The sequence below is a fragment of the Malania oleifera genome, chromosome 13, assembly GCF_029873635.1.
Source record: "Malania oleifera isolate guangnan ecotype guangnan chromosome 13, ASM2987363v1, whole genome shotgun sequence".
NCBI classification, from domain to species: Eukaryota; Viridiplantae; Streptophyta; class Magnoliopsida; order Santalales; family Ximeniaceae; genus Malania; species Malania oleifera.
The window spans coordinates 31,069,710-31,080,443 of record NC_080429.1 but is presented as its reverse complement, the minus strand read 5'-3'; positions in this window follow the sequence as shown (position 1 = coordinate 31,080,443).

Genomic DNA, 10,734 nt, shown 5'->3' with positions numbered 1-10,734 from the left:
TACCTCTACAAGTGTATTTTTTCTTCCGATTATTGCACACGAGTAAGCTACTTGCTTTTTCTTCTTTTGGTTGTTTGCTCCCCTATGGATGCTTTACTATTGTAGTTTGCCTAAATGCTCCTCTCCTCTCTCTCTCTCTCTCCCTCTATCTCTCTCTCTCCTCTCTCTCTCTCTCATCTCTCTCTCTATCCTCTCTCTGCGCGCACGCACGCTTGTATAGAAATAGTTTTTGTATATGAAAATGCTATAGGTACAGAACCTTTCTTTTTTACTGGATTCTTTTGCGAATCTATAATGTTTTCATATGATTATACTCATAATAACTTCTTTCTCATTATCTTTGGATTTCCTAGTACATGTGTTATTAGTTTGTTATATGTCTCATTTTTTACTATATGGTTGTCTGAACACACATATGCATGCACACACTACCCAAGACCGCCTTGGTCTGATTCTTGGTCAACCTTGATCTGCAATAACTTGTTCTTCTTCTATTGCTCTTATTTTATATAAGAGGAGAGAGAGAGGAGAAGAGAGGAGGGTGAGAGAGAGGAGAGAGAGAGCGATGTATGTCGGTGCAACCCTAGCGAAGAAGACTCCAAGTGTGTCCGCCCAATACAAATTTTGGCATTATTGAAGAGATAGCTAGTAGAACTGGTCTTTTCCCATAAGCCTTGGGCGGCTGCTACATGGTGTATAGTGGGTAGCAAACCACAATTCATCAAAAATCATTAATAATATATAATGTTAGGGCTAGAGTAACATGATTTTGGGAATTGTACTCATTTAATATAGGGTGGTAAGTACAAATAAACAAGATTTGGATCCAGGGCTAATTGGAAGCAATTTAATTTTTAAAATTTATAAAATTTAGAGCTAATTCAAATAAACAAGATTACATTTCTAGGATTCATCTCAATATCTTATGAAATTTAATCAGAAAAATTTCAACCATGACCTATTTATATTAGAGTTATAATTTGAGGTGAACCCTAAATTGTTATTTTTCCATATCCTATTGAATCATAAAAATATCGGATATAAGTGATGTCAGTCGCTTATATTGAGAGAGGTTTTCAATGCGCTAAAAACAATTTTATTATGGCGCATATTAAGATAACTGTTGAAGACCAATTGTTCGGTATATATATTTTTTGTTTAAACATGAATGCTAATGAAAAGTGACTTTTTTTTTCTGTTACTACTAGGTGATTCTGATCAAAAAGTAATAGCACAAAGAGTTCGAGGATGATGACCCTCACCCCTCCCCTGCCACATTTCCCTCCCATCGCCCGCTTCTGCCATGGTTTTCCTCCTCCCGCTTTCAACTTTCTCTCCCTCTCTATAACTTTCTCCCTTCCCTCACTTTCTTCTGGCTTCCCTTCTCATGGAATAATTGTAAAAACTTAACATTCTATAAAATAAATAAATAAATTTAAAGTTTTCTCGTCATACGAACAACTCAGCCAACTCTTCACAGTCCAGAATATAGCAAACCATTGTTAGGACTTGCAATTAGGTGCCAAGTGATTTGGTTACGACGAGATGAGACTAAAGTGGGTTCAAGTAACTTGTTTGTGAATGGATTAGTTGCGTTTGAACTTTGAGTTGATTCATTTGACAAGATGTCAATTAAGGGGTTATATAGCTGGTTTCCTAATTGAAAACATAAAAATATTGCGGGCGAAAAAAAAAAAGAAGTTATGACAATCCTCCAAAAATTGTGAAACAATTTTAAACAACCAATTAAAAAAGGTAAGAAAAATTCGTTGAAAACAATTAAAAATAATTAACAAACTTAAATTAACTACGAACAGCGCAACAAGAAACGAAAGCATGGATTAGTAAGATACTGAAAATAAAATCGCGCCATCCCAGTTTGCATCACCGTTAGGCCAAGACAGGCAGGAGGTTTCCCGTTTTATATTCCCGTATAACAATCTAAACATTAATATTGAACAGGGAAGTTTTCCCACAATACTGCTACGTCATCTCACAGCTTCATGCTGCGAATTTAAACTGGTGGCCACTCCGACATCGGGCGTGGCAAGCCCGACGCCGGGGTCACGTGACGCGTTGGGACGGTCAATCAACTCTCGCAGGTCGCACCTGCGAGATTTTAGAAAGGGAGCGAACGGAAGATAGGGCGGCGACTACGTGGGTAAATCTTCGTCGGTCGAACCTGCGACGATTCCAGACAGGGAGCGCAGGGGAGGCGACGCGTGGCGATGGTGATTCAGACGGGGAGCGAATGGTGAGGCGGACACGTGGTTCAATCTTTGCAGGTCGAACCTGCGACGATTTCAGAAGGAGCGAGACGGGAGGGAAACGCGTGGTGGTGAATGCCGTGCTAATTGTACACGTGTTTGAATCTCGAAGTGGACCGGCGAGATTGTTTTGCGCGGTAAAATCTTTTGAGCTATCAGAACTCATTCAGGCAGAGGAGCAGGAGAGGACCTGTTGCAGACGAAGCCGTCGTGAGGACTACCCGTTGCGTGTGGCAGGTTGACCGGTCGGGCTCAGGCGGAAGGCGCGGCGCGCGAGAAGACTATTTAAAAAACGAAGATGGGGTACGGTATGTTATTAATCTTTTGAAAAATAACGTGTGAATATTTTTTTAGATTTAAATGAGATAATTGTTGATGTGTTATGTTGGTTGATATCACCGCCGCGTCTGAGTAGTGGTTCGTTGCTGCATCTAGAGGAGGTTAGTTTTTTTTAATTAATAATGTCATTATAGTTTATGTCTTTAATGGTATTTGTATATGCGGAAACAATATAATCTGAAATTTTGAAATACAAAGGAGGTTCAATGAGATTAGAACATAAATTATTTTTTTTTGAAAAAAAAGTTTGGAAAACTGAATGAAACCATTTCGTACATATATATATTTATATAGTTGTGTAGTTACGTACATGTTGAGACGAAATTGTTCATATTACAAAATTATGCACATAGATTTATAAATAATAGTGTTAATTATGTAGTTATGTATGTGGTTAGATTTCTAAATAATAATCTTAATTATGTAGTTATGTACGTACTACTATAATTGCATACCTACATATTTTTTGACGTATCTAAATCGAATCAATTATATAATTACGTACATGCATGCATGTTAGATGGTTTTGATAATTGAACCAAACTATTAATTATGCTTATCTAAATCAAACCAATTAGATAATTACGTACATATTCAGATTGAATTGTTCATAATTAAACAATTAGGTACATATATTTTCAAATTATTATGTTAATTACGTGATTATGTAGTTTAATTTCAAATGATAGTTCGGTGTAGCCAATATTATAATTAGGTACATAATTTTAAGCATATCTAAGCTGAACCAAATATGTAATGTATGTTCATGCATGCTTATTAGTTTTTTTTTTTATTTGGAAAATCGAACGAAATAAAATTACATGCGTACACGTAATTATGTAATTATGCATATATTCTATTTTAATGGTCCATAATTATAAAATCATGCATGTAGATTTTAATATTATAATGTTAATTATTTAATTATGTCATTTAATTACAAATAATAGGTATAACCAATAGTAGAATTAAAAACCAACGTACTTACGGGCATATCTAAACTGAACGAATGATGCAATTATGAATATGCATGCATATTAATTAAGAGAAAGTCGAACGAAGTCAAACTACGTTCATAATTGTTTATGTAATTGTATAAATGTTCGAATTGAACAATCCATAATTATGTTATGCACGTAGAGATTTTAATTATTATACTAGTTACTTGCTCGTAGTATAGTTTTAAATGTGATACATTAAATAAATTACTATTATAAATGATTAGGTTGAAAATTTAAATGGGCTGATGGTTTAAGTGGGTACACCCGTTTTATTAATTTAATTTTTGAGTCTAAATGGGTCACCCATTTATGACCCATATAATTACATGAGTGTACCCTAACCCATTTAAAGAATATAATGTGCATATTAATGTATTGAAAATTATTTTTGTTCACTATTCACTTAGCATACAACTTATACATAAAATTATTGTTTTGCGTAGGTCGTTTATATTTACCGGGCGTCAATTTAGATGACAGGAAGTTCAAGCAGTATTCCGGTTCCGGTATTGTTGTACATGGGGGGTAACATTATAACCAGCCAAACCGGTGTTAGTTATAGTATTCCGCCGGTTCAACCTATTAGAATTGGTCATAGGTGTAAATTAACTAAATTGCATACGAAGATATACAAGTATTTGCAAATTGATCAAAATCAAAATGCATTGCGGCTAACTGCGAGATACCCGATTAAGGGGCATCATGATACAATCTTCTATGAGGTTGTTCCCGTAACTAGTGATTACGGTTTACGCATGGTGTTGGATGCACACTGCGTAGGGACGACATATTTGACTGTGCAACTGTATGTTGAACTCATTCCTCAAATGGGTGTCGCCGCACATGGGCAGCCGGGAACGTCTATTGAGCACGTGGTTGAAGCGGAGGAAGAAGATGCAGATGTTGGTGGGATGCCTGTTGTGCATATGAACGAATGTCCACGATCGTCATTTGAGGCGCAGACGTATGAAGGAACTACTATCCATACGAATTTTCATGGTGTTTGCGAAGATGTTTCAGCAGAACAACCAGGATCGTTGTTCGCAATAGCGAACAACGCGCTGGACGTGGGGATGAACATCACAAACGATGTTCATTTACAAGATGACACGTACGAGGAGGAAATTGGTGAAGGGACGAACGAGTTCCCCGATGATGTCGACCGACCCCCCCGTCAATCGAACGATGGCACGGATACGGCAGATTTCATGGACGAACCTCCTATGTATGGTGTAATTGACGTAGAGGCTGCAGATTTGTCCCATGGTGACGAGCTTCCTATACGGGTAACTCGTTGGGATGAATCATCAGAACTCAGTCAAGGGATGCTATTCGGGTCGAAAGATCAATTGATAGCTGCTGTGCGAATATACCACGCTCGAACGCACCATGACTTCTACGTCCTGCAGTCGACCCCACTATTATGGGTTGTTAGGTGTAAGAACTCTGAATGCAGCTGGAGACTGCGTGCAATGTATCGTCAGAAACATCGATTCTTTGAAATCACTCAATATGGTGGTCCGCACACATGCTTGAATGAACTCCTCTCGCAAGACCATAGCCAAATCACGTCGTCCCTTATTGCTAGTGAGGTTGTGAATATGATAAGGGGTGATGCGTCGACCTCAATCGCTACATTGAAAGAATTCATAGATCGTCGTTTTGGCTATTCCATCTCATATAAGAAAATTTGGTTAGGCAAACAGAAGGCAATTGCCCAAGTATTCGGCGATTGGGAGAAGTCTTATCAGACGTTGCCTAGGTGGATGGAAGCAATGTGCACTTATAATCCTGGTACTGTCGTAAAGTGGAGGTGGAACCCTATACTGGGCAGCGATCAGACCGTAACATTTGTATCAGTCTTTTGGGCGTTCGCAGCATCTATTCAGGGTTTTCCTCACTGTCCTCCTGTGATCTGTATAGATGGGACACACTTGTACGGTAAGTATAAGGGAAAACTCCTTATTACGACGTGCCCGGATGCAAATAGGCAAATATTTCCCCTTGCATTCGCTATTGTGCAAGAGGAAAGTTTGGACACATGGAATTGGTTTCTGTGTTGTCTTCGTTCCATTACCGATAGGGACGACATTTGCCTTATATCAGATAGGCATCCAGGGATCATCGCCGTAGTGTCTCACAATCCCGATTGGCAGCCACCGCGTGCGCACCACCGATTCTGCCTTCGACACGTTGTAAGCAACTTCAGCACGAAAGTGCACAGTGTCAACCTTAAGCGAATGGTTGAGCGCGCGGGAAGGGAGCATCAGGTTAGAAAGTTTAACATGTGGATGGAGAAGATCTTCGATGAGGGTGGGGAACCCGCAAAGACGTTCTTCGATCAAATCGCTCGTCATATGTGGACTCAGTGCCACGACGGGGGCAGAAGGTATGGGAACATGACGACCAACCTCGTCGAATGTTTCAACGCCGTCCTTAAGGGCGCTCGTAGCCTCCCAATCACTGCCCTTGTGCAACTGACATTTTATCGTGTTGCACATTATTTCAATAGCCGACATGAGGCTGCTCGTAATGCAATATCAGGAGGAAATGCATTAACTCCTCATATATTGCTTGCGATGGAAAGAAGGAAGTTGAAGGCGACTGGACATCGCGTGACGACGTTCAACCGGTCTAGAGGTACTTTCAACATCACGACTGCGCAGTTGGGACCTCATAAAGGAAACAACGTGCAAACGCTTCGCATTCAGGATTTGCACGGCTGCTCGTGTGGGAAGTGGCAAGCCTTACACTTTCCATGCTCCCACCTTCTCGCTACATGTGCGGAGACACGACTCAACCCCATGCAGTACGTTAAGCCTTGTTGGACCACCGCCGAACATTATGTGACATATGCGGCGGATTTTCAGCCGATTATGCACGAGGCGTACTGGCCAGCATCGTTTTTGCCGACTATACAGGCAAATCCAGCCTATGCTCGACATAAAGGTCGTCCAAGGAGCTCCCGTATACACAATGAGATGGATGCTAGGGAAGGTAGGAAAAGGAGCACGTGCAGTATATGTCATCAAGAAGGGCATAATCGCACAAGGTGTCCAAGAAGGACCCACTCGGGCGATGCAGCGGGACCGTCACGATGATTTCGTATGCAGTTTTATAGTATTTCACACCGTTTCTTTTTTATTTATACCTATGCTGATGCAACTGTGCATTTCCAGGATTGATCCCGGGCCTTCTAATCCGAGCGTCTTGACGATGGGCGATCATCACAGGGCTAGCCGAGCGTGGGCTGAGGGGCATGCGGAGCCCCTGTGCTGCCGAGGGGGCACGCAGTTCGCCGAGCGTTGGTTAGAGGCGGACCTCCGCATTGTCCAGCTGATACGCGAGGCGGGGTTTTATGGCATTTATCGGATTGCTCATATCCAGCTTGACTGGCATCTTGTCACATCATTGGTGGAGCGATGGAGACCTGAGACGCACACGTTCCACCTACCTCATGGTGAGGCCACCGTCACATTACAGAACGTAGCTGTTTTGTTCGGGTTGCCGATTGATGGGCGAGCTGTCATAGGTCGCATTGCCGGACCAGTGGAGGGACCTACAGACCGTCAGGGTCGACACGCCCTGCGTACTATGTGCGAGCGTTGTTAGGCGTTGTTCCGCCTGACAGCGAGTTGGTTGGTGCACGCATCCGTATGCGGGTTCCTTGAGGGGGATGCGTTTCGTGAGCTCCCGGCACATGCAGATGTTCAGACCATAGCATGCCACGCACGAGCCCACTTGTTGCGTTTGATTTGTGGGGTGATCTTCTCGGATGTTTCCGGCAGTTATGCGCATCTTATGTTCCTTCCACTTCTTGAGGACTTCGGAGCGTGTCACTCGTACAGTTGGGGGTCCGCCACTTTGGCGTGGTTGTACAGGGAGATGTGCCGCGCCGCGCACCACTCGAAGACACAGATTGCGGGCCCCCTTCGCTTACTCCAGGTTTGGGCTTGGGAGAGATTTCCTTCATTCACGCCTACGCGGCGAGGTTTCCTACAGATTGAGAGGGGTCAGGACGGTCGTTCGGTTGATCCTCTCCCGCTCGCATATCGGTTAGTAGATATTTTATCTATCCCTTTATATTCACTCAATAACTATTACGAATACTAATTCGTAATATGCAGTAGTCTTGCATTTGGGAACTTAGATTTCATCTTACACAGATGGAGGGACGACTTGAGGGCATCGATGGTTGCGCTTCACACATTGCCCTGGTACAGGTTCGAGTTGGACATGCACCGGGAGCATAAGGTATAAATCAGTTAAAGTATAGCACATGAAAGCATTTCTTTCTTACTTTCAGTTGTGTATAGTCCGCATAACTTTGTGTTTTGTCTAACTACAGTTTATATGGATGCCCTACACGGATGAGATTTTAGCCGACATGCCGCCTGACTATGCAAACGGGAGGGACCTGTGGGTAGCGCGAGTGCCACTCATATGCTTTCATATTATTGAGTGGTATCTCCCCGATCGAGTCATGCGGCAGTTCGGGTTTCGACAGGTCATTCCCGCCCCATTTATGACTTCAGGGATAGATATTGTTAGAGACGATCTCCACGGCATGGATGGACGCGGTCGAGGGATCACAGACTGGTCGACTACGCACGCGATATTCGTCACTGCGTGGGAGCATCGGCGAGACTATATCGTACGAGGAGTGGCGGAGCACATTCCGATGCGTCCAGATGACCCATACTTCACTTGGTATAGGTCTATCACACGCCGCTTCGTCGACAGGACCGCAGCTGTATATTTGAGCCTCGTAAGAAGATTAATGACACAACTCATTTTTTTATATATACGTTCCAATTTGAATGCGTTAATAAAATATGTTCATCTCCTGCAGGCTGACATAGTCATTGAGGCAGAGCAGATCTCGTCGGATCCTGCGATCCACCGATTGATGCATGCTGCACTGGACCTCGTCCACGAGGACGGTCGACGGATCCCACAACGAGGAGGGCGACCTGATGTACCAGCACGAGGAGGTCGACCAGCTCCAGTCCGCGAAGGACGACATGCTTCCTCTAGTCGTCCAGGGACTCCCATGTCCTCCCCACCAGTCGTACAGGCCGAGTACTTGTTTGGCCCGTCAGCGCCTTATGCGCCTTCCACTGCAGCTGATATTGCCGGACCATCGAGCAGATCGACTGATGCCCCATCCGACTCTACTGCTACCCCATCGATGTCATTTTTATTGGACGATCTTTTCGATGGGGTCGAGGTCGATGCACCCTCTAGGCCGCCTTATTCTCGTCCCGAGACATCGTATCATTTCTCACCGCGTGCGCTACGCATGGCTGATGATGATGATGATGCAGCACCTCTTGGGGGAGAGGATTCACATCCAGCACGACGGGCCAGGACACCTGATGATGTTGACGAGCAGGGAGAGGGTAGACGCAGACGGCAGCCAGCACGACCCCGGAGACGACCTCGCTGCGGCACGGAGTAGTTTAGCATTACTTTAGTTGCATTTTATTTGTATGTATATCATTGATTGTTTTGATTTCATTTGTATATAATTGATTACTTTTTTCTTTCTTTTGTATATATCATTTAATAATTCGTATATCTAAAGAATTCAATACTGCCAAATCTAAATAATGACACATAATTCGTATCGTCTAAATTTGCATGTCTAGTTAAGTTAATTCCTTAAATTCAGTTGTCTTTTACTACAAAATTCGTATTGCTAAAATTTGTATGTCTGCATGCATTTACGTGCGTCGTCAGATGCAAACGTGTTTCAGCACTCTAAACCCTCGCATGTGTAATAATTCTATATTATAAGCGTTGATGTCCAATCAATCAAAATAGTGAAAGCAATTGGCATAAAAATAGAATTTCCAAGGGAATAATTTTTCGTTGAACCTTACCAAAGGATGATGCTCAAGGGAGGAATGTAATTAAGGCAGGCATTGAACTATTTTTGGAATGCAATTACTGCATTTGATTACTGACATGGAGTAAGTAATTCAAATTTTTATTTCTTTCCAACATTTTGTATTCTTTTTTATAATGGTATAAAAAATAAGTTTTTTTTTTTAATAAATACCCCTAAAGCATAATCAAATAATTTTATAATTATTATTTTTTATTTGTAATAGTGATTATTAATAGTTTTATTATACATTTTTAGTGCTGTTATTGATTTTTAATGAATTTATATTTAATATTATCCTTAAAATAATAATAATTTATTAGTTTCATTGAGATTTAAAAAATTCTAAGGACCTTTCCCGAGCTTTCAAGAATTATGATGACCTCCCTTGCGGTTTATTAAAAAAACATGTACCTCTTCTCGTCTTTTGTAAAAAAATAAGTCTTTTAAGGAAGATTTATCTATTTTTAGTAAATTTCAAGGGAGGTCTAACAATTTTGAAACCTTTAGGACAAATAAATAGGATTTTGGAAACTTAGGGGAGCTCCAATCGGTTTGCCAAACCTCAAGGTAGGTTTGTTTCTTTTACCGTAATTGTTAGTATTACCTGTTTTTTTTTTTTTAATAATAGTCCTAGTTGCAATTATGCACGTGTTACTTCATTTTATTTCAACAACTTGAGCATGCTTTGGATACGTTCACATTTAGACATTATATTTCTAAAGAAAAAATATGTCATCAATAACATACTATAAGAGATACATCATAACTCATGAAGAGTGTAGGGAAAATAAAAACAAATGTTCCATCCCATTTCTAACCATTAAAATTGTATTCAAAATTCATTTCTCTTACAATTTATTCTGTGCATCAAATCCATTAAGTGTTTCCGCACATGGAGCACATTTTGTGAAAAAAATGCTATTATTTTGTATGAATTTAAAATTTTCACAAATTTTTAAATTTTGTAGCAAATTGTGTTATTTTATTGTAATTCATAATCACTACAAAAAACATGATTTTTAGTGACGAAAGTATTAGTGACGGTTCTAAATTTGTTACTACAAGCGCATATTAGTCACGGTTTTTAAAAACCATAACTAGTAATGCACTTTTGGTGAAGATTTTCAAACTGTCACTAATACTGTCGTAACTAAAAACCAGTTTTCCTCCTCAAACCATTGTGGGAATTCAGGGTTTTGCGCGGAAATTATCCCGCAAAAATATTGGCGACGTT